Here is a 22,292-nt window from a genome sequence, read left to right on the forward strand (position 1 = left end):
TTTCGCGATAAAATCGTCGGACAAAAAAGAGATATTCATGTGAAACAAGACATAGGACAGTGAAAGAATACTAATCCTATGTTGACGGGAAAGCGGATCGCGAGGCTTCTTATGTATGAGCAAGTGGTAGAAATCTGAATAGACATTTGCGTGATGATTATTCGAGTCGGAACTTCGGAAGGATCCAAGATAAAATGACTAATGACTATCAGTTTCGTCCTGTTTTATAGAATGTGAGGTCAGTTCAACAGCTGTGCTGTGTTATTTTTGTTCAAATTATTATTCTGTTAATTGGGCATGGCAAATACTGAAAAATAAATGCTCAATATTAATAGAGGACCTCAATTATAATAATGACGGGTAGTTTCTTATTATTTTGTTAGCATGGAGTAATTAATTTAGGGTCATTTCCCAACCGCACCAAAAATAGTTTTTATTGCATTAAATCATATGTAATTTTGAAGAGTACTATCACGGAGGTTTTCGTGTTAACAATAAATTTTGAAAATGACCTTTCATGTTGAGCTATGGGCAATAATAAACAGTGACCCAGTAAGTCAGAAAAGTAAACAAAGGTAGGTTTTATAGCCACAAATGACTCACAGGTGCTAACTTTATCTTGATATTTTTTACGATCTAGAAACTTTACACGTTCAACAATAACTTGCAATTCCATTGCGACATACACAATTATTACTAGATGACATTTATTTGTTACATGTGCATTTCTGTATACGTGACATTTTCAGTTGATATTGCAAAAAAAAAATAAGTAATGATGGGATTTGACTTTGGTTAACTCTAAGAAGATTTTTTCTCACGCATAGAACATGAGTCAGCAAAATGTTGTTTATTGTTTCATTTAACTTTAATTTATTTACAATCGGTTATTGAGATGAGCTTTAGATTTTGCTTTTTGATTTATAGTTGTTTAGGTAATTCTGTGAAAATGCAAAATTGTGGTGAGTTAATACTCCAAAACCTCAATAACTACTTGATTTATGCCTTCATTTCACTCTGAATTTCAACATGGGTAGGTACAGTACATGTCTCTCAAGTTAAAAGGTTGAAAAGATTTCTTAACAGTTCACGAGAAAATAACGTATGTATTTAATTGCGTAAAAAAGAGGTGCCACATGAGTTGAAGTTAAACAGTTTACTGATTGAATGCATCTGCCATCAAACTGTAGAAATCGTTTTAGTATTTACGAGTTTACACGTCAATGACCGAACTCAGTTAAAACTGCGGAATGTAAACAAAGTCTTGCATGATGCGGCATGAAAATAATCAATAGGTACCCACGTCAGATCGAACATCTGGTGCATTTACACCTTTTTCTTTTATATTCTTGTGATCCAGACAAGACTGACTTCACTATAGCTGACAGGCAACTCTTTTGTTCCATAAATAATATTACCATTAAAATTTTTCACATCACGCAATGTGTCTTTGTTCTTATCTGTTTTGTTTTTACTTCTACGCATCGAAACAAATGAATGTGAAAGTTCATAAAATTGTAATTGAGACATGTTGCCTATCAATCAATTTCTTTGTATTGTTTGCGGGAAAATGTTACGAATACCTATTATATGGTTTTTCCGAATTATTTTTTTATTTGCTTTAAAAGAACTGTTTTGTAATCGAAATAGCAAGCAGATGTGACAATTCGTTTTACAAATAGTACATACACTTCAAACAATCGACACTTTATTGCATTTTGTTTTTCGAGAAGGAATCATTGCACTGGTGTAAAAATAAAAAGCTCTTCAGTATTCGATATCTCGGTCTTTTGTACTTTCTGAGTGTTTTGTTCTTTCGGTGTCGTGCACATGAGTTATACATGATAATAAGAATAATAGGAAAAGCATTTTAGAGGTAGGTTATGTTAAATTACCAGCAGAAACGAATAAGTTTGCAACCGCCAAATATTTCTAAAGTTTTTCGTGGTCAACAAATACTACGCAAAATGAAAAGTTGTGGTTTATTTTGCACGTAGGTACCTAAATGCGACAACGATCTGTGTCTAATAGTCAGAGTGTTACAAAACATGATCTCAAGAGATGTTATTACAAGAAAATTACAAGTAGAGCGTGGGTAAGCAAAATGCTCGCAGTTGCGACGCGTACGAATCACGACTTTTTGTGCTGTTATTTTGTAATAACAGTTTTCCGATATGCTGCTATTATTGTTACGTAAAGTTCTACAATATATTTGTAGAAAAGAGTGGCATTTGGGAATAAAATTAGGAGCGTTGGAGAACAACGTGTGTTGCTTTGCCTAAGTAAATTTTTTAACACGCCTGTATAAGTTTTACTTGTAACTAATTATGTAAATATGTAAGAAAATCTTGGAATATTAATTTGACCCACTTCCCGGTCGAACATAAGGATTATTTTTTTTACAATTAAATTAATATTGACGCCTATATTATATCTGGATATTATTTACACCAGGCTATGTAACTCAACGCTAAAGATCAGTAACTGATTTTTGTTCTTCGTGAGCAAACTAATTTATTGTAGTAGCTAAATTATACGTTAGGCTACACCTTGTATCATGATAGTACGTTTAATAATATAATTCGTGAGTTATGTATCCCTGTGAAGTCATTACCTTGGCTAAGACAGGTTGTAGGCTAGAGTTACGGATGTTATATTCGTGGATGCAGATATTTTGCGTAACAATTGAATACCTATAAAATAGTTATTTTTGAAAAAAAGAAAAAAAACTATATTTTGTTGTGAACTTTGGGGTGAAAAAAATATCTGTAGGCACTAAGCTTGTGAAAGTCGTAAGTTAGTTATAAACTTAATATTTAAAGTGGTAAAACTATTATTAAAGTATAATGATTAAAGTAGTAAAATAATAAGTTATAATAAAATTTGTCTTTTAAAAACATGCTTAAAAATACGTTACTTTCCTTAACTTAATTCATAATAAAATAAAAGGAGCGTGTGCCTGGCAAACAGTTGATAATAGTTTTCCTCAAGATAAAGTTAATTAGGGATATTGTTACAAAATAAAATAACCATGAAGTCCTTATAAATATTATAATTAATTGTTCGCCTATCAAGAAACACCCACACTAAGAATAAAAAAAAAATCTTTAAAAACTCGACGAACATTCATTACTTATTGAATTATTAACAAGAGTAATTAAAAATGTTTTGTAAGGAAATATAGTGTTTTTTATTTCCTTACTTTTTCTTCGTTGTCTTTCTTTTATATAAAAAAGAAATGAGCAAACGTGATAAGAGGATGCAATGTTCAACAAGCGAAGTTCCAATAAGTACTTACCTAATGTAGATGCCCGAAAAAGGTTTTAAAGCTTTCGCGCCTTGCACATTGCACATATTGTTACACATTGGTACTTATGGATATATCTGTACTAATCATTGGTACTAAAATAAAGAGGAAATATTTTTTTGTGCGGGTTGTAGTCTAAAGGCTCCGAAACTCCCGAACCGATTTGAAAAGTTCTTTCACTGTTGGAAAGCTACACTTTTCCAGTGTAACATAGGCTATCGGCTGCAGGAAATCGGCTAGTTTGCTATTCAGGTATACTTTTAATATACCAGATACAATGTAATGTAAAAATCAGTTAGGTACATATCATTCATAAATAATAATAAATATCAATAACTAAAACATTACGATATGAAGGGTCACGAGTTGTTATTTGTTTACACTTAAATTACTTGCCTAATCGTGTTTAACGTAAAAGAAGATAAGATCATAATTATTTTTTTCCACTGAGTTTCTATTGGTTAATATCAAAGAGACTTGTCTGGGAAAGTATTGAAAACATTTTCAAAATTCTTTCAGGATTACCTATGCTGTCCTTGGATAGTACAGTTCATAGGTATAAAAATAATAAACGAGGAAATCAAGAGATGATGATTGATAAAATAAGTTTATATAAATAAGTATAAATAAGTTCAGATAAAATAAGTCATGGGGATCTCTTGCAAAATAGATAGATAGATGGATATACTTATTAAGTACCTAAACCATTTTTTTAAACTTAGAATTGATTAAAGTTGGTGACAAAATATATTAAAGATGTCCATTGTGAAAATCCTAACACAGGTGTTGAGATAAGTACAAACAATATTTTTTTAATTATTTTCGATTACGAAACCTATTATAAAACCATTATTCTGCTATAATTTTAAAGGCCTTGTTAACTACAGTAGCAATTAAAGAAACTTGATAACAAAAATTCAGTTCATGTATCAAAAATGTTTCCTGTAACGAGGTTTTGCAAATATTTTTTCTACAAAGTTGGTAAATAATAAATTGGTAAAGACTACTGTTATTGCGTTTTTTGTGTCTTGGTCTATTTTTTGACGTACAAAAAATGCTTATTTGCAGTCGATTGTAGTTTGTTTAATTAAAGGATTTTGATTTTGGTACATCCTATTCAGAAGCCTCATTACTAAGTGTGATTTTAAAAGCTGTGGCCATGTGTGCCTAACCAGTAATGGCTAGATAAGATGTATCATGAATTAGAAAATAAAATAAATTGCTGCGTGATCCACAAAAACAGCAAACACGATGATCTAGAATAACCAGTTATTATATAAACAAAATATTTCTAACGTTCGTTCATTATAAAAACAAAAAAGTAACGTTTGAATAACAGTTTTTTAATCGCTCTCGTAAATCCTTATCACCATTTTAATAAATAGTTTTAACTATAAAGCGAGTTAGTGAATTGTTTTAACTTTTATTACTTACTTTTTTTTTCAAATTTTCCACAATATTGATATTTGATAGGAGAGCCAGACGTTAGTAAATAAACACTGATAAAATGATTATTATTGAATAAACGATGCTACATAAAATACTTGTAAATGTAAGATTTTTTGTACTAAAATTAATTCTAGGGAGTCATCAAATAGCTTACTTACATTTGTGCATAAAACTTTCTTGAGGTTAAAAAAGGATGTCAATAAATCATTCACGAATTTTCACCCGCGAAAATTATTATAAAGCAACTTAAATGACTATCGTCAATTTAACATTAAATTATTCAAACTATCACATAAATAAAAGTATAAACTTCTGCAGATTTATTTTTTACGCATGTCAAAATATGCCGCGATGTTTTATTATTTGAATTTCAAAATTCGAATACATGCGCGTTCTCCGCCTGACGCGTGTCTGCGGACTGGCTGGATGTAAAAATCTGTTGTCACATATTATCGGAACGCACCGGCATAAACCAACCGAATCGGAATAAACACAATTAATTACTGATACCGTAGCCTGAATGGAACAACCTCTCGCGGTCGGTTATACGCTATTTCACTTTCTAGCTTAGGCGTAACTGCACTGCTCCAGGCCGGGCGATAAAAACAAAGTGGCCGGCCGATTATGTCAGTAAAACATGTTAATGATAAAACTAGATTATGAGTCATGTGCATATGTTGGCCTGGACCATACTCTCTGCTAATTGACATGTTATTGATGCATCTTTATATCAATTAGGTAATATTTTGAGCATTATAAGGAAACACCTATAATATACCTACACAATGTAGTAGGTGGTGAATATGGGGAATCTAGACACACGGTAGTGTGTCCGCCAAGTTCGAGCAAAAAAAGCGACACACCGGCCGTGGGTTATATTACACGAACCATTTCGAGCCAAATTCGACCCCCCTATAACTCAAAATCTATTTTATTTACGCATATCAAATTTCTAGTATCTGTTGAGACCCCCTCACTTATCTAAAATACAAAATTTCATTAATATAGCTATTGTGGGTCTTGAGATATTGACGTCAGAAAATCGCTATTTTTACTATACACTCACTGACTGACTCACTCACTCATCAAAAACCTAGACCACTTCCAATGGTCGTATTGACTTGAAATTTGGCATGGAGGTAGGTCTTTATGTCAAGGTAAAGGAAAAATCTGAAAATGGCCAAGTGTGAGTCAGTTTCAAAATAATGAAGGTGTTTTATACCCGGTGTAAATTTATACCCCTAAGGAACTAAAACGAACCAAATTTATCTATATTTATATAATATATCTTCGAATGGTCGTACCGATCTGAAATTCGTTACAAAGGTTTGTTTTTAGTCAAAGTAAAGTAAAAATCTGAAAACGGCCGAGTGTGAGTCACTTTCGAAAATAACAATTGTGTAACTTTGATCCACGAACATAATATATGATAACATGTCATGTCAGTCAGTTGGTAAATCTAGTCCATTTAGTTAATCTAGTTCATTTCTTTGTAAGAAGCATAGTGCATATTCAAAAATCTGAAAGATAGTATAAATGAGACATTTCCTTAACTAACTTAATAAAATAAACAACCTTACAAAAATAAATGAAATCCCACCCAAAACAAAAATGTGAAAGACTGCCAAGTTCGATAATATGGGAATGTTTCGCCTATAAAAGAAGTGAGATCTGAATAAGTACCAAGTTCCATACACATACCTCAGTAAAAAATAGTTACTTTTTAATGATGTCACTTGGCAAGTTTTCACACACCTTGTTATAAACCTACTAAACGCAATGAATCAAGTATTTAATTTTCTATTAAAACTTGCCAAGTAACATCATTAAAAAGTAACTGTTTTTACTGAGGTATGTGTATGGAACTTGGTACTTATTCAGATCTCACTTCTTTTATAGGCGAAACATTCCCATATTATCGAACTTGGCAGTCTTTCACATTTTTGTTTTGGGTTATAATTAACCTGAATTTAAACCGACTTTCCAAAAAAGGTTGTTCTCAGTTTGACCGCGTATATTTTTGATAATGTTTTTGGTTTGGTAATTCCAAAGAACATGTGGATATTACCATGACTCAGTGTCAGGTAGGCAACATCGAGTTTATTTTAGAAATCAATCAATTTATATTTTTCCTTACCTAAATATGTTACCTATATTCGATTTTCCCCAGAAATAAGTACTTAATAATAACAATTAAATTCTTTATTGTTTAATTTAGTATTTATTCGTCGGATTTCAGGTAGTTTTTGTGGTTTCACTTTTTTGTGCCTTCTTCTGGTTGTACTGACGTAGGTAGATGTACGTCAGTTTTCTTGTTTTTTTTTTCAATTTTCAAAGTAAACAGTTGTTTTAACAAAAACCGACGTTTATGTGGCGGTTAACTTTGGCCTAAATGTTGCTTTTCATTCCCTTTCTACAATCTAAATAATATGACTGTTTTCACATTTTGTTATGGACTGTAGTACCTACTTAAACCGTGTGTGTGTGTGTGTGTGTGTGTGTGTCTTTACTATTTATTTAAACCCAGTCATTCTTTTAATACAAAAAATAATTTCAAACAAATAAACATAAGACGATCGGGTCCAGCCGCTGCTATTCGCATGTTATCAGGACAATAAGGAATTGGGCTGGGCCGACCTCCGGCCACTGACCTTGCCACAGATGCGAGTGATGCGACCTATTTGCTGTCACACGTCAACCCGATTATTAACTACGAGTGTGTCAGGTTACGCTTTGTGTAGAGGAGGCAGGTACGATGAACTGTTCGCTGAAGGAGATTGAAGTACTGGCTGGAATTGGTCAAAGAGATCTGAATTTTGGTGATTTTGGCTTATTCGAATGCAGAAATATCAAATACCGCATAACCATTTTTGAAATATGGATTAACAATCAAGCAATGTCTTATGACCCTGTAATATTTTCGTGGTGATAATGAAATGCAATTAGGTTGAACTTCAGCATCCATTGTAAAGAAGATGAATGGACTATGATTTTTAATCAGCTTATCATGTGGGTTCTCTATATTAGTGCTCTCTATTTACTGGACCTAGTGAATCTGTTTCTTGATGATATGTGATGATGATGTCCTCCTAGACGTTTCCGTCGACGGCGAACCTTCTATGTTAAATAATATTAATTAGCGCTCAGTAAACAATTTCCCTTGCAATTTAATCTAAAAAAGTATCACTTGCTGGTTCGATTATTAAACATTACCCGCCACGTATTCTGTGAACTGAGAAATAAAAGGTAACGGTGTCCCCCATAAAACGAGTATTGACAGCACTTCAATTCGTCAGCCGACATATAAAAGTTTACGAGACGATGTAGCTGCGATTTCGGCGAACGATACGCATAGCTAGGTATCGACTCGATTCGATTCCTATAAATCGATTGCGAAAATTCTTAACTACGAGTCTAACGAGCTTAAAAATAAAATCGAGTAACATTGGTATCCTCTTTGACCTTTGAATACGTTTATTTATTTCATTTCGGTTAGTACCTAGTCCGAACTTTATTTATGTTTTTCTTTAAATAGGTAATAATTGTAATTTTTTGGTCTCTTTCGACAGCCCCAGTGGAGCTCAGCAGGGCCAAGGCCTGCCGGGGCTGCGGGATTGTTCGATAGAGTTACCGCGGCCCTGGTACATAAAAGGCCTACGACGGAACACGACGGATTTTAGTCAGTAAGAGTCTGACATTGCCTCACCGCTGCTAAACCACAGCGGGATCATTTGATGACTTTTGACGTCATTAAAAATAAATTCTCTTTCGACAAATGTTGGCAAATGCCATATCCTCCGTACCTGTTTCTATTATCAAATAAAAGTCAATATTATAGAACCACTCAGTTAACATCGAATGCATTTATTTTTATCTGAGTTTGTTAAACAATTTCCTTTTATTCGATATCTAAGTAGATCACAAATAAGCACAACAAAGTTAATGCATTTTAAAAGCAATTTAGCTATAGGTACTAAACACCTATGTACTCGTATACTCACTCTTGGTCGTGTTTTCATAGAATTTAAAAAATAGTTTCAGTTTTTAAAGAATTTATGAATTACGTGTTAAAAGGCAACCACAAAAAGAGATGACTTTTTTATGACAAGGGAGGCAGAACAAGTAAGATCCGACCAGTTTTCAGTAGTTTTTTGCAAATTGGTACTTATACATTTTGGGCACGCACTTTTCATTCAAAGCATACCTGCAAAACGTATGTAATAGGTACTTATGAGTACTTACCGTGACTCGAAGGGTACGACCAATGGTTGGGTCCCGGCCACCGGCTGCCGTTTGAACATCTTCAGCAGTCGTGAATAGTAGTCAGAAGCAAGAAAGTCTGAGAACCAGTCCTAACTGGAAGCCGTCCCCAACTATGTTGGGAAAAGGCTAGGCAGATGATGGAATGCACTTACATAGATTTAAGTATTGCTGAGAATCCACCTACTTAAGTTCTCAGATGCAAAATAAACTGTAAATAAGTATCAATAAAAGTGTGTAGTAGCATTTTATGTTTATTGAAAAGCTTTCTAGTGGGCATGACACTAGAAAGTATGTTTTTAAAAGCTTTTATTTTACTTGTTTCAGTTGTTTCCTATACTGAATACTAAATACTGAATGAATCTCCATAGAAAACTACTTTTGTGAAATGATCATTTAAAATTCTTAAATTTTTATTTTGGAAAATTACCTAAGGAAGAAACATCGCAATACGCTAAAAACAGGGAGCGGCTTCAAACTTGTGAAATCTAATACCTCAGTGTTGAATACTGAAGCAGAAACTGAGTGAAAACAAAGTATGTATAACATCTCGAATTATTTTATGCTTTAAATAAAATATTAACTTTTTGGACAGGGCTCAATCCATTTTAAAATCAAGTTCCTGTTTTACATACATACGATTTCTTTACGTCAGATTACTACAAGATAGATCTACTACTAGGTGACTCAACTCATGGAATTTCCTTCTTCCTTGTCCAAAATCATAATTACTGTAAAAACACCTCACTTTTAGTTTTTCTGCTGAACGATAAGTTTAAAGTTATCAAAAAAAGGAAATTCATGTCCCTACAATGTACACGTTACACATTTGGTACTTCCTGATTAAATTGTGTTACTGTTATAATATTGTTTTGTGGTAGATTATAAGCACTAATAATGTTTGATGAACGATAAGTAGGTAATACCTAATTGAATTATTTGATAATGATCTCGATGATTCAGATCTTGATAAATTAACACATCCGCTAAGCTGACTACGCTATTAAAGTCTACGTAATAGAGGTAAGTAAGTAACTAATAGATATAAATAAAATGGAATTTTTATCAAAAAAACTTATAGAAATCTATTTTTGAACCAAATCCCTTAAAAATATATAAACGCGGGTGAATTGAGACTCTCCTTCTTTTTTTAAAATCAAGAAAAAAAAAATATGTTGACAAATAGATTACCTACTATAGATTACTTAATAGATTACTTAATAGATTACTTAAAAGTCGTGGTGGCCTAGTGGGCAAAGAACCAACCTCTCGAGTAAGAGGGCGCGGGTTCGATTCCAGGTCAGGCAAGTACCAATGCAACTTTTCTAAGTTTGTATGTACTTTCTAAGTATATCTTAGACACCAATGACTGTGTTTCGGATGGCACGTTTAACTGTAGGTCCCGACTGTCATTGAACATCCTTGGCAGTCGTTACGGGTAGTCAGAAGCCAGTAAGTCTGACACCAGTCTAATCAAGGGGTATCGGGTTGCCCGGGTAACTGGGTTGAGGAGGTCAGATAGGCAGTCGCTTCTTGTAAAGCACTGGTACTCAGCTGAATCCGGTTAGACTGGAAGCCGACCCCAACATAGTTTGGGAAAAGGCTCGGAGGATGATGATGAAATAGATTACTTCCGAACCATTCCGAACATAAAATCTTATCGCTGTGGTTATGACGTAGTTGATTTCAACTGATACCACAATTTCAATTACAGTATGTAAGCATCGGTGGTTCAGTGGTAGAATGCTCGCCTGCCACGCGGGCGGCCCGGGTTCGATTCCCGGCCGATGCAATTCCTTTTTGCATCATTCTACTCTTCGATTTGTCGAAAAAGTGTTAACAATTTTTTTGTAAGGTTTACATTAAATTACATTTGTTAAATAACGTGTATTCGACATCTTTGATATTATCAGGAAGTTCTAAAAAGTCGCTTTTAAGGTTGCTGCTTCCCGGGGTAGGTACTCCCGTACCACGTAGCTGTTTAGAATAATAGGTAAAAGAATTTGCAATATCGTCGGCAGACGGTTAAAAACATCAACGTATGTTCAATGGAACTTGAGGCGTATATTAACGGACCTGTAAAAAGTAGACTGCCGAAACCCGGGATTGAACCGGGGACCTTTAGATCTTCAGTCTAACGCTCTCCCAACTGAGCTATTTCGGCCGATGTGGAGAAAATCAAAATTATCTATCAGGAGCTAAGTATCCGCTTACACACACTTGTTCATCATTTTCTCTAGAATTCTTTAATATTTTTTTGTGATACGAATCTTGTCCAGAGAATTAGAATAAAATAATTCCAGTTTAGATCGGTTTTCATAGTAAGTTATGTACATTTATGAATAGGTGAAAATAGCGCCATCTTCCGGAAAGTATTGACACAATTTAGTTTATAGGTAGTATCAGAGTAATGCTACTCGACGATAGATGGCGCTATGCAGTGCAGCTATAATAAGACCGTCCGTCTTATTACGAAATACTTAGGTGGAATTGGTATTGGCTGAAATGCACATTTATGATTAACTAACTCCTGCCCACGGTTTCACCCGCCCGAAAATTATTATATGGTCTAAACTATCTCCCCTCTAATTTTCATCTTACCTAAATGGTTGGCCATTCATGAGTTTACTGTAAACTAGGTAAACTGTTTACCTAACGAACACGACTATCATAGACGAAGACTATCATAGACGATAAGTGGAGTCTTATACCCGGCACCGTTTTTACCCACATTGTTATAAATCCTACAAAATACCGTACACGCCAAGAAAAAATAGTTTGCAGGTAAGCGAGAAAAGTCCTTAAGAGTCCAATAAGATTACAATGACTATATAAGTAGTTATTTCTTTCGGTAGGTATATACCTATAGCTGTTATTTGGAGACTCGATAATGGTGACAATGGTGAACCATTTTCTGAAAATGCCCAAATAGTTTTTTAATGATGTTTATTTGCTTGAAGGCACGCCATTTCCTCTATCACAGTGTTTGCCATGTAAGTCAATAAGCTTCGCTATTCCCGAACAAGCGTAAAGGGTATTGTATCAAGCTTTCAGTATGCAACGGATCATTGTCACGAAATCCGATTTCCGAGATCCAAAATTAAAGGACAAAGCTGTTGTGGATATGGATTATAGGATAATTGGACGCTACGTCGCTTAACAAAGCGGCTTTCAGGTATTTATGCCTAAAAAGGATCCGAGTTTCGTGCATACAAACACAGGATTGCGATTGCGATCTTTTCGGATTTGCGACTAATCGTCGACGAAAAAGCTGCTGGGTTTTAGAATTGCGTTTCGTTGTTTTTATTTGAATTGACTATGGTGTTTTTGCAACTGATTCAAGCACTTCTGTAAATAGTATTTTGACTCTAGACAAAGAAAAAAACCAGGTATCTATGTACTCACTACAACTTTTCATGAAAAACTGAAACTTTTTGTCTAAGTATAAGTCGGTGACATAATAAAAATAATTAATTTATTAAATCCGACGTTATAATTCATTCATAATACATAATCTCATTAGAGAAGCTTATCCCTGTTTTCAGAAGTTCTATCTGAGAAATATCTAAAGTCAAATTCTATCAAAACGTCAAACATTCTTAAGATATGTAAGTAGTTACCTGGCGATAGAAACAGTAGGTAATTAAAAATGGTATTATTCTCTGCTATGTTGCTATGTTGCTATGATGCATGCCTACTTTGTGTTGTATTTCAGGCTGCTTATTAATTATATAATGAATAATTTCAGTTATCAATACACTAGATAGTAATTGGCAGACAACAATGCAGCTCTGAGTCAGTGCATCGCTGTGACACATCGAATGCCAATGTTATTGATTACCGCATATAAAAACTCATAAAGGGCCCCGAACACAGGAAAAAACTAAGGGTTCCTTATAAATAAATTAATCATTTATTGTATTTCGTATTTAGGTTTGACCTTTTATAGTCATAAGCGAAAACAGTTTTTACAAAAATTATGCTGCAAATAATATTTGCATTAAGTAATATTTAAGTACCCATTTTAAATGATTGGATAGTTTACCTAGTTTATGTGCGTCATTTATATAATTTACTTAATTTTTTCCATTAATTATTTATTTATTTATTTATTTTTGCACAAATAGTACAATGGCGGACTTAACGCCTTAGGCGTTTTCTCCCAGTCTACCTTTGGGTGGTGGGGAAATAGCAGTGGTAGGTGCAGTTTTTAATACAATCTACATGCAAAGAGAAAAAAGATATATATATAGAATATATGGACAATAATACACAAAATACATACATACATATTACATTTGCCATGAATAAAAAAAGAATAGAAAAAAAAAGCTATGGTAGCGATTCTGCCAATTTCTTGTGAATGTGGTCGCGTAGTTTCTTTTTAAAGGAATATCGACTGTTAACCATCCTGATTTCCAGAGGAAGCTCATTCCACAGAAGAATGGATTTAACGAAAAAGGAAGAATGAATGATGTCTGAACGGTGAGTAGGGCAGTGCAGAAGACGATTATTTGAAGAACGAAGATTTTTGGAATGTTGAGAACACATATATTGGAAGTGAGAAGTTAAATAAGAAGGTGAAGTGGGAGAATGTAGAATAGAGAAAAGAGTAGTTAATGCCCTCATCACACGTCGTTGTCTTATCGGTAGCCATTTAAGTTGCGCTCGATACGCTGACACGTGATCGTACTTGCGGAGGTTAAAAACGAATCGAATGCAATTGTTGAGAAGCCGGTCAAGTTTATTGAGCAGATCTGCATTCAGGTCATAGTAGCAAACATCACCATAGTCGATTATTGGAAAGATTAAGGTTTGCATAAGCGTCTCCTTAACCTTGAACGGGAGAAAATTTTTCAAGCGATAGAGGAACCGTAGCGTGCAAGTAACTTTCTGACTGACAGCTGCAACCTGTGATTGCCAATTTAGCGTAGAGTCAATGTGTAGGCCAAGATTTTTCACACTGCAGCTGTACGGAATGAGGATACCATTAAAAACTAAAGGTGGTAAGCCAAGACCATCAACCCTGCTCATAGCTCTCGAGCCCCCAATGATAATAGCTTGACACTTGGTAGGGTTAACCTCCACCCCAAACCTGTCAGACCAATTCTTCACCACTTCCAAATCTGCATTAATTTTGTCAAGCGTATCAATCAAGTCAATGGCCTTGGTGTGTCGATAAAGCTGCAAGTCGTCGGCATAGAGATGATACGAACACTGAAGCTCGAGAGTGAGTAGATTTATAAATATCGAGAATAAAAGAGGTGAGAGTATGCCGCCTTGTGGAACACCAGCATTCAAAGTACACCAAGTTGATGAGCCTTCATCCACCCGAACAGACTGCTGGCGATCCCGAAGATAAGAAGAAAACCAGTCTAATGCTTTAGAAGAGACCATCAAGTGGGATAGGATAGATAATAAGATATCATGACTGACGGTATTGAACGCATTCGAGAAGTCGACTAAAACCAGTACTGTCAGGTTAGCGTCCTCCGTAGCCCGTCTAATATCGCCAGTCACTTTAAGGAGGGCAGAGGAAGTGCTGTGGCCCGGCCTAAACCCAGATTGTAGTGGGCTCATAAGTTTATTAGCATAAACAAAACGCGCAAATTGCTTATGAGCACAAGCCTCAAGCACTTTGGACAAGAAGGGAAGAATAGAGATTGGACGGAAATGATTGGGGAGAGTGGGGCTGGAAATTTTGGGAAGAGGGCGTACGTAAGCTTTTCGCCAAAGCAAAGGGAAAGTTCCAGAGAAAAGGGAATAGTTGACAATGTGGGTGATAACAGGAAGGATCGGGACAAGGATGGTAACAATCATTTGCCGACTGATGTTATCACATCCCATCGCTTTTGACTTAATGGACAGGATAATTCTTCTGATCTCTCCCTCATCGACTGGCTGAAAAGTAAAAGGATCAATATTAGGACGCGTTAGACGTGATATAAAATTGAGAGTATCCTGTTTGGTTAAAAAATCCAAATTGGAAGAAGTGCTGAATTGATTGTTTAAAGCATCTAAAGTAATCGAACTAGGTATGTCTAAATGTCGCGGTTTGCCAATACCCAAAGTCCCTAAGAACTTCCAGATATCAGCAGAAGTCGATGATGAGACATTGCTTAGTATATGGCGGCGTTTAGCGTTGCGTATCATCAGATTACACCGATTCCTAGCAGCCTTGTATAGAGCCCAGTTTTCGTCCGTACGCTCCCGTTTAAACTTGCGAAACGCACGGTCCCTCCTACGCATGGCAATCTTGATGAGACTGGTCATCCACGGTGCTGGTGGTCGTTTTACCCTTACCTTTTTAACTGGTGCATGGACATCGTACAGCTTGTTCACCAAATTGTTAAAAATGGTGACCTTGTCGTCTACTGAATCAGTTGTCACCAAAGGCGTCCAATCAATATTAAAGGCGTCCTCAAGCAACCGATCAACATCCATGCGTGCGAAGCACCGCCTATGCAAAACCTTAGTCTTGGGCTTAGGAGGTTTAAGGATATAGGAAAGGAAAATGAGGTCGTGATGAGAAAAGCCAGGAGCAAGATATTGACCGTGAGAGGAAACAAGGGATTGGTTGGAAATTATCATTACATCCAGCCAGGAATCATCACCGACCGTGGATCGGTGAGTAGCCTGGAGAGGAAGTACAGTTAAGCTGGATGATTGTACAAGGTGCAGGAGTTTACGGGAACGAGGTGAGTTGGGAGTTAGGAGATTTGTGTTAAAATCACCCATGATGATGTAATGCGCATACTCTGAACCCAGCGATTCTAAAACCGATTCAAAATCAGTGAAGTAGTCAACACAAGGGGGGCAGTAGACAACACCAACGACAGCTTTGGCCCCCTTGACTGAAACCTCAAGAAAGAGATATTCAGCACTAGCTAGAGGTCCAGAAGAACTGGCCAAAATCCTATAAGGAAAGTCTGATCGAAGGTAAATTGCCACTCCACCCCCTCGTCTCCCAAGCCGATCATTCCGAATAAGAACGAAGCCAGGAAGAGAGTACGAGGTGGACAAGAGATCTGGTTTAAACCAGCTCTCAGAAATCAGGATGGCGTGAACATTACTATTACTAAAGGTGACGACGAGTTCACTGTAGTGACTCGGGACACTTTGAGCATTAATGTGACATACATTAAAAGTTTTATTACATTGCTGGAATTGAGTTTTCAAAGTATCTCCGAGGGTTTCAGGTAATGAGCAGAAACTATCATCATTCTCCAAGGATTCATTAGCAGAATGAAAACTATCACTATCAGAATTCATAAATGGCAAATATTATATATAAAATAAATATTTATAAGTATATAAAACTAAACAACTAAAACTAAATAAAAAAATAAATTGACTGTTTTAACTACTTCAACTCCACCCGCCAGCGAACACCAATAGATATTAGAACAATGAAAAAATAAAAAAAGATAACAGTAGAAATATAACAAGAACAGGAAAAAAAAAATATACTAAACCGTTGAAGAAAGCAATGATAGCAAAATACACAAAAACAAAGACACGGAATTTTTACACAATTACCTAGTAACAAAAATTAAAACTGCCTTGAATAAAATTATAAAACGCACATAATTTTATCTGTGCAAGTTTGACACACGGCTGCCATTTGACATTTGTTTGACATGACATTCAGTTTAATATGAAAGTATAAAGGACATAAAAAGGAAAGAATATGATATAAATAAATATTTTCTTGAGGGTAAAATAAGATTGAAACAGAAAACGTGAACTAAAACAGCAAGAGAGACATTGAGTTACATTATATGAACCAAAATATCAAAATAATTACTTATTGAATATTATGTAAAAGTAATCTTACCATATGATGAATCATAGATTTTGGTAAATATTGCAAGATGAGATGAATAATATTCAGGCTCCATAAACCTACTACTGAACCCTATGAATTAAAGCCGTCTGTAAGTTGCATCCCGTTGATAAATGATGAATGTACGACAACCTTTTTGCAATAACCATGTTTATTTTCGTACCTATCCAATTAAGTTTTTATAGACATTATTCTTCAACGAGAAATATGAATTCTAGTGATAGGTTCTTTTTTGTAATAGTATGCCTCATTATATTGTGAAATATTTTAGAATAGCTAATTATGTGGGTTTTCACGGGCATGATAAAATAAACTTATCATAGGTACTTATTTGTGCAAGTTCAAAAGCAATCCTTTGAACTTAATCCAATTAAGTAAGTAAAGTACTACAGCAAAACAAGTTCATTGAAACATATTTATAATATTTTTTTCACTAATGATGTTCGTACTAATGAGCTGTTTTTACATTGATTTTAATGTTTTGTTTAAGATTATCAAAATTCTATTATCACGTCATTTGATTGAGTTGCTGGCGCCTGGCGCTGACGGCCGCCGGTTTGTATACTCACGTACGAAAGTTTTAAGGAAATCAATTAACGACTCTTTACTCACATACTTAATATGTTTGAGAATCTTTTAATAATGAACATTATCAATGTTGCAGATGAAAAGATAACTCATTCGATTATACAATAATACAGCTTTTTTTTTTTTGTAAAATTAAGGTCTCAACTGCCAATATTTTGCCTGAGATGTTAACTCGAATGACGAATCCTATATATGCCTTCCTGTCCTTTCATAGTAGAGCGCAATGAGTTTCAATTATGTTGATAATTCTTAAATTCCTGACTAAAAACTTCATTGGCCACAATCTTTATCGGCAAATTCCTTACAAAAGGCTCACACGGCAATAAAAAGAAATGTCATTAAACTTGTGTGCGCGACGCTACTCGCTCAGTATTCCGGCGGCGCGAAGGAAGTGGCACGGCCGACAGTTAGCTTTTACTTAGCAACGCCGATGACCTAAGCTCGACATATGCGATCGCTTATTACGTAGATAACCATAGGGTCTATGTGGGTCACTGGACCTCACTTATTTAATGTCGGTTAGTTTCGGGCAATTTGTTTTCAGGCGCCTGTTTTACGGCGTCACTAACTAAGCCTTGGTTGATATCTTTCTTTTAGACTTTGGGTTTTTTGTTTCTTAATACATGAAAAGACTGTTAGTCATCAAATACACTGTCGAAATGTCGAATTAGCCACTAATTTATCTCTGAGACTTGTTACTGGTAAGTATAATACGTGCACAAATACTTTTGAAAGGTAAAATTGTATAATTCTCCTGGTGTCATTATTACGAGGTACATAACTTCTTTTTAGTGTTTTTTATTTTCTTTTATTTTTTAAGGAACTTTTACGCATAAGTAACGTTATCATATATGCCATTCCGCTTAAATAAAAGTAAATACTGCAAACATATTTTTTAGTTTCCAATTCTCATCGTAATCATATCGAATAGAAGCGTGAGTTAGTGAATTTCTATACATATAATAAATCTGTAGAAAAGTAATTTTTGTACATTGAAGAAATTGACAAAAATACTAGCCAGCATGTTAAAGGATAACTAACAGAACCCATTTCCATCATTTTTGACATTTTTGTCTGTTTATCTGTTTGTTCGTTCGGGATTCACGTAAAATCTACGAATTCAATGCAGACAATGCTTATATACAAAAATTCTACGTAACTTGGGGTATTACTTAGTTTTTGTTTCATCGAAATCGATTCACTCTATCAAAAGATATGATTAATTTTGTGAATTCAAGATGTAAAATATTACGACACGCAATCTGTTTGTCAAAACTGCACATTTGAATGTTGTACTTATATTAGTTGATCGGCCTATTAATTTTTACACAGAAAATCACACCTTCATAAGTAACTTCGGAAGAAAAAAAAAATGAAAATTTTGTTTAGCCAAGGTTAAAGTAGCTCCATCTGTGGTAATCTGTGTTAAATAAAATACATACAATTTGACAAAGGAGCGAGGTGGTAAATGACAATAAATTACCATACATTCTTTATAGAGGATTATTATTTCAACAGATGGAGTTGTGTATTTTCCGTAATTCACCATATTTTAACACGTAGTGTAATTTTTCGATAGACATTTCAATAGTGTGTGTCAGTTTGCCGTGCCACATCAAAATCCAATTATAATTATTACCTTGATGAAAGGAAAATTAATAGTTCTCAGCCAAATTTAAAACGGTGCCATCTAAATAAATTTTTGAACATTATGTCAAAAATGATGACTTTAGTATACCAATTAATTATCATTTAAAGTTACAGATGGAGTTCATATCAGGTTTTTTTTCATAAACATAGTTTAGCTTATCTTCCACTAATGTGGTGGCCTTAAAACAAATTACTTTGAGTGAGTAGTATTAAGTAGACCTTAATTATTTTTTCTGATGCAAAGTATGTAAACTTAATCCTAGAAGAAATGAGGATCTGTCTCTCGCAAGCGCTGCTAAGCGTGAGGTAGGTAGGTAATGTAGGATTCTGTAGCTTTAAGAACAAGCCCAGATACAAAGTGCAGATAAGAAATGGGAGCTTTCTCGATTTAATACCATACACACGTAAAATGCTTTATGCGTCTGAAAACGAACACATTGCGCGTCGCATACCAGAGACATGCTTACTTTCAACTTCTGATCGCAAATACACTGGTCACGATTACGAACAGTCTCAGTAGGACCCGAGCCAAGTCTAAAAAAACACCTTTTATATAAAACTACGTTTGATGTCATTCAATTACAAAGACAGAATTGTTTTCTGTTGCAAATCCTATCCACCTGTATCCTATCCTAATCCAGCATGCATTGCAGGTGTGCATTGCACAAAAACCAATGGTATCCTATTCGAGAAGTCAAAAGAGTCGACCTGCCAACGTCAGCTTTTGCGCTAAGCAAGTGTTCTTAATAGTACCATCAGAATTACATTCATCGTTGAATGAGGTGAATAAATTTTCAGAAACTGCAGTAACAGTAGGAGCCAAAGCATATGATCGCTTCATAGAGCTCTGATTGACCCCAGGTGACCAAGTCAGGTCTGATTTGTTCGTTCGTCAGATCTTTGAAAGTGTTTCGGTGGATACTGTCGTCCTGTGTGACAAAAAATATGGTATATAAACGTCTTCCGCAAGAGCGAAATTTTCCCGGTGTGTGCGGTAGTGACGCACAGTATACAACACTTATGTTTCTTTCGATTTGCTGGCTCCACCAAGAAATGACAAATTGCAAGCGTACATTTTGAAAATCTTGGCAAAACTGCAGGTTTCAAGTACGAACTCGGGCGTGTGAGTAGCGCGGGCGCCGCGCGTGCGTCGCGTTTTGCTGCCCTGCGGCATTTACCTATAGCGCGCTCGCGGCGCGCACGTGCCGCTCTCCTTGACGTTTAACTGCTAAGGCGTTTAGCGGGCGGCGGGGATAGCGGGCGAAGGGGTAAGAACGCAACTCGAGCGCCGCGTGCTCGCGTGCACATGCCGTAGGGCAGCAAAACGCGTCGTTCACGCAGCGCGCTCGCGACGCCCGCGCTACTCACACGCCCGAGGATCGCGCACGCCTAATGTGGGGTCAGCCTTACCATAGTGAGTAAGTGCACAGAAAATCCCCGTCATACAAGTGTTTCTCCCCAATAGTGATACTATCCTACCCTATGCGCCTGCTGATGATGATGACTCATTTTATCATCCATCCAGCTATTCCCCAACTATGTTGGTGTTGGCTTCCAGTCACCGAATCTGTTTGAGTACCAATATTTTGCTTGGAGCGATTACCTATCTAGCTACCTTCAATCCAGTCAACTACACAAGACGATATCCATGGTAAGACTGACAGACTTTCTGGCTTCTGATTAGTCGCAGCAGCTGCACAAAATGTACAAATGACAGCTTTGTCAGACTCAAAGCATATAGACATAGATTACAACTGTTTCCTGTGAAAATTATTTACGCACCATACGTTATAATTTTCCAAATTGGCTGACTGGATCCAGAGATATTCACAACGTCACAAACTTTACTTCTTTTGTTTAGATAAATGGTCACATCCACAACTCAACCTTGATCAATGAATCTATGCGACCGCTAAGTGCTAATCCTAATTATACTGTCACGTGAAAGAATGCACCTACGGGATAAGTAGTATTTTGACTATTCTATATTGCCCACGCAGACGAAGTTGCGGGCAACAGCTAGTATAACATAAAATAAAGCCCACGTGCATGACAGCTTACGAAAAACAATTAGCGCTTACCATAATTAAACTGTCAACTTCATATAATCAACAGTGAAGGAACAATGATGTTTCAATTCTGAAGAGAACTTATAATGTGTTACGTAAGTATGTATTATCAGTCAACGAGACCTTAATATAAAAAGTTCTTGAGTAAAAAAAAGTCCTTGGTTTGCAAGCAAGGACGCGGATGTTTTAAAAATAGCTAGGTAAGTACTTCGTTGGTCCAGTAATATTGTGATAAAGATTACAGAAATTCTCTTCGGTATTACAAGTAATATGATTATTGTTTCATTGATGACTAAAAGTGATTTGCAATGGATTCCGATAGATTAAATAGGGAAACCCCTTTACATAATTTGGATAGTAACTATGAAATATGACAGTTCATAATTCATGTTATTAGTAATTGTCACGTTTACATGCCTATCCCACCAAATAGTTACCTTAGTAAGCTACGTGCAAAATTATATTTACCTTTCATTTGACTCATAATTATATTAATTTGTTGACCTACTAGAAATGATTGAGACACCTTTTTATTAAACAAATTGATTTACAGGTTTTATTTATTTTGCGGTTTTTTACTATAAATGAGTTAGCACTCTGTGGCCGGTTTTCCCACTGAGTCATGACTAGTTAACGTCAAAGAAATTAGGCGGAACTCTGCGGAACTTACGTGTTTCACTACAGCTTAGCTTTTGTTTCAGGTAAGTACGTGTATTATATTATTCAGCTTATATTGCACATGCAACGATAGCGGTTGAGTGCATGTGTATCATCGGATTTTCAATATAAATGTGTATAGAGGTATAGTTTACTCTATAGGTGTATATATAACTATAGAGGTGTAGTTTCTGTTTAGGAAATTGCCTGTTTTGATTACGAATGAATAAATTGATTGTTAATAGGGATAATGTGAGTATCTCCGTCAAAATCGGACTCAAACATCCTAAATAAACAAACGAAATCTGGCATTTTGATCGGGCATTTTGAAAGATAAACTAAAGTAAGGGTGTAAAAAGTATGTAAAAATGCAGTTTCCCCTTGTCTTTCTTGTTACGCAGAAGAAAATAGAAGCGCTTAGTTTTGAAAATTACTCATTTTCTTGAGTAGGTAAGTAGTAGTTACT

The 22,292-nt window shown here is 35.4% G+C and overlaps 1 protein-coding gene and 2 non-coding genes across 3 annotated transcripts in view; 1 reads left to right on the plus strand and 2 right to left on the minus strand.

Annotated features, from left to right (window-relative positions):
• Positions 1-5,265, minus strand: part of LOC110372780 (beta-glucuronidase) — a 33,586-nt gene extending 28,321 nt beyond the window's left edge. The window contains exon 1 of the mRNA XM_021329741.3: positions 4,915-5,265. The gene's annotated coding sequence lies outside the window, so the exon portion shown is untranslated. The remainder of the gene's footprint in view (positions 1-4,914) is intronic.
• Positions 5,266-10,737: 5,472 nt separating this feature from the next.
• On the plus strand, positions 10,738-10,808 carry Trnag-gcc (transfer RNA glycine (anticodon GCC)). Its single transcript has one exon. It is a non-coding gene; the product is annotated as a tRNA-Gly (tRNA).
• Positions 10,809-11,107: 299 nt separating this feature from the next.
• On the minus strand, positions 11,108-11,180 carry Trnaf-gaa (transfer RNA phenylalanine (anticodon GAA)). Its single transcript has one exon. It is a non-coding gene; the product is annotated as a tRNA-Phe (tRNA).
• Between the last annotated feature and the right edge of the window lie 11,112 nt (positions 11,181-22,292).

This window comes from Helicoverpa armigera, chromosome 8, assembly GCF_030705265.1.
Source record: "Helicoverpa armigera isolate CAAS_96S chromosome 8, ASM3070526v1, whole genome shotgun sequence".
Taxonomy (NCBI): Eukaryota; Metazoa; Arthropoda; class Insecta; order Lepidoptera; family Noctuidae; genus Helicoverpa; species Helicoverpa armigera.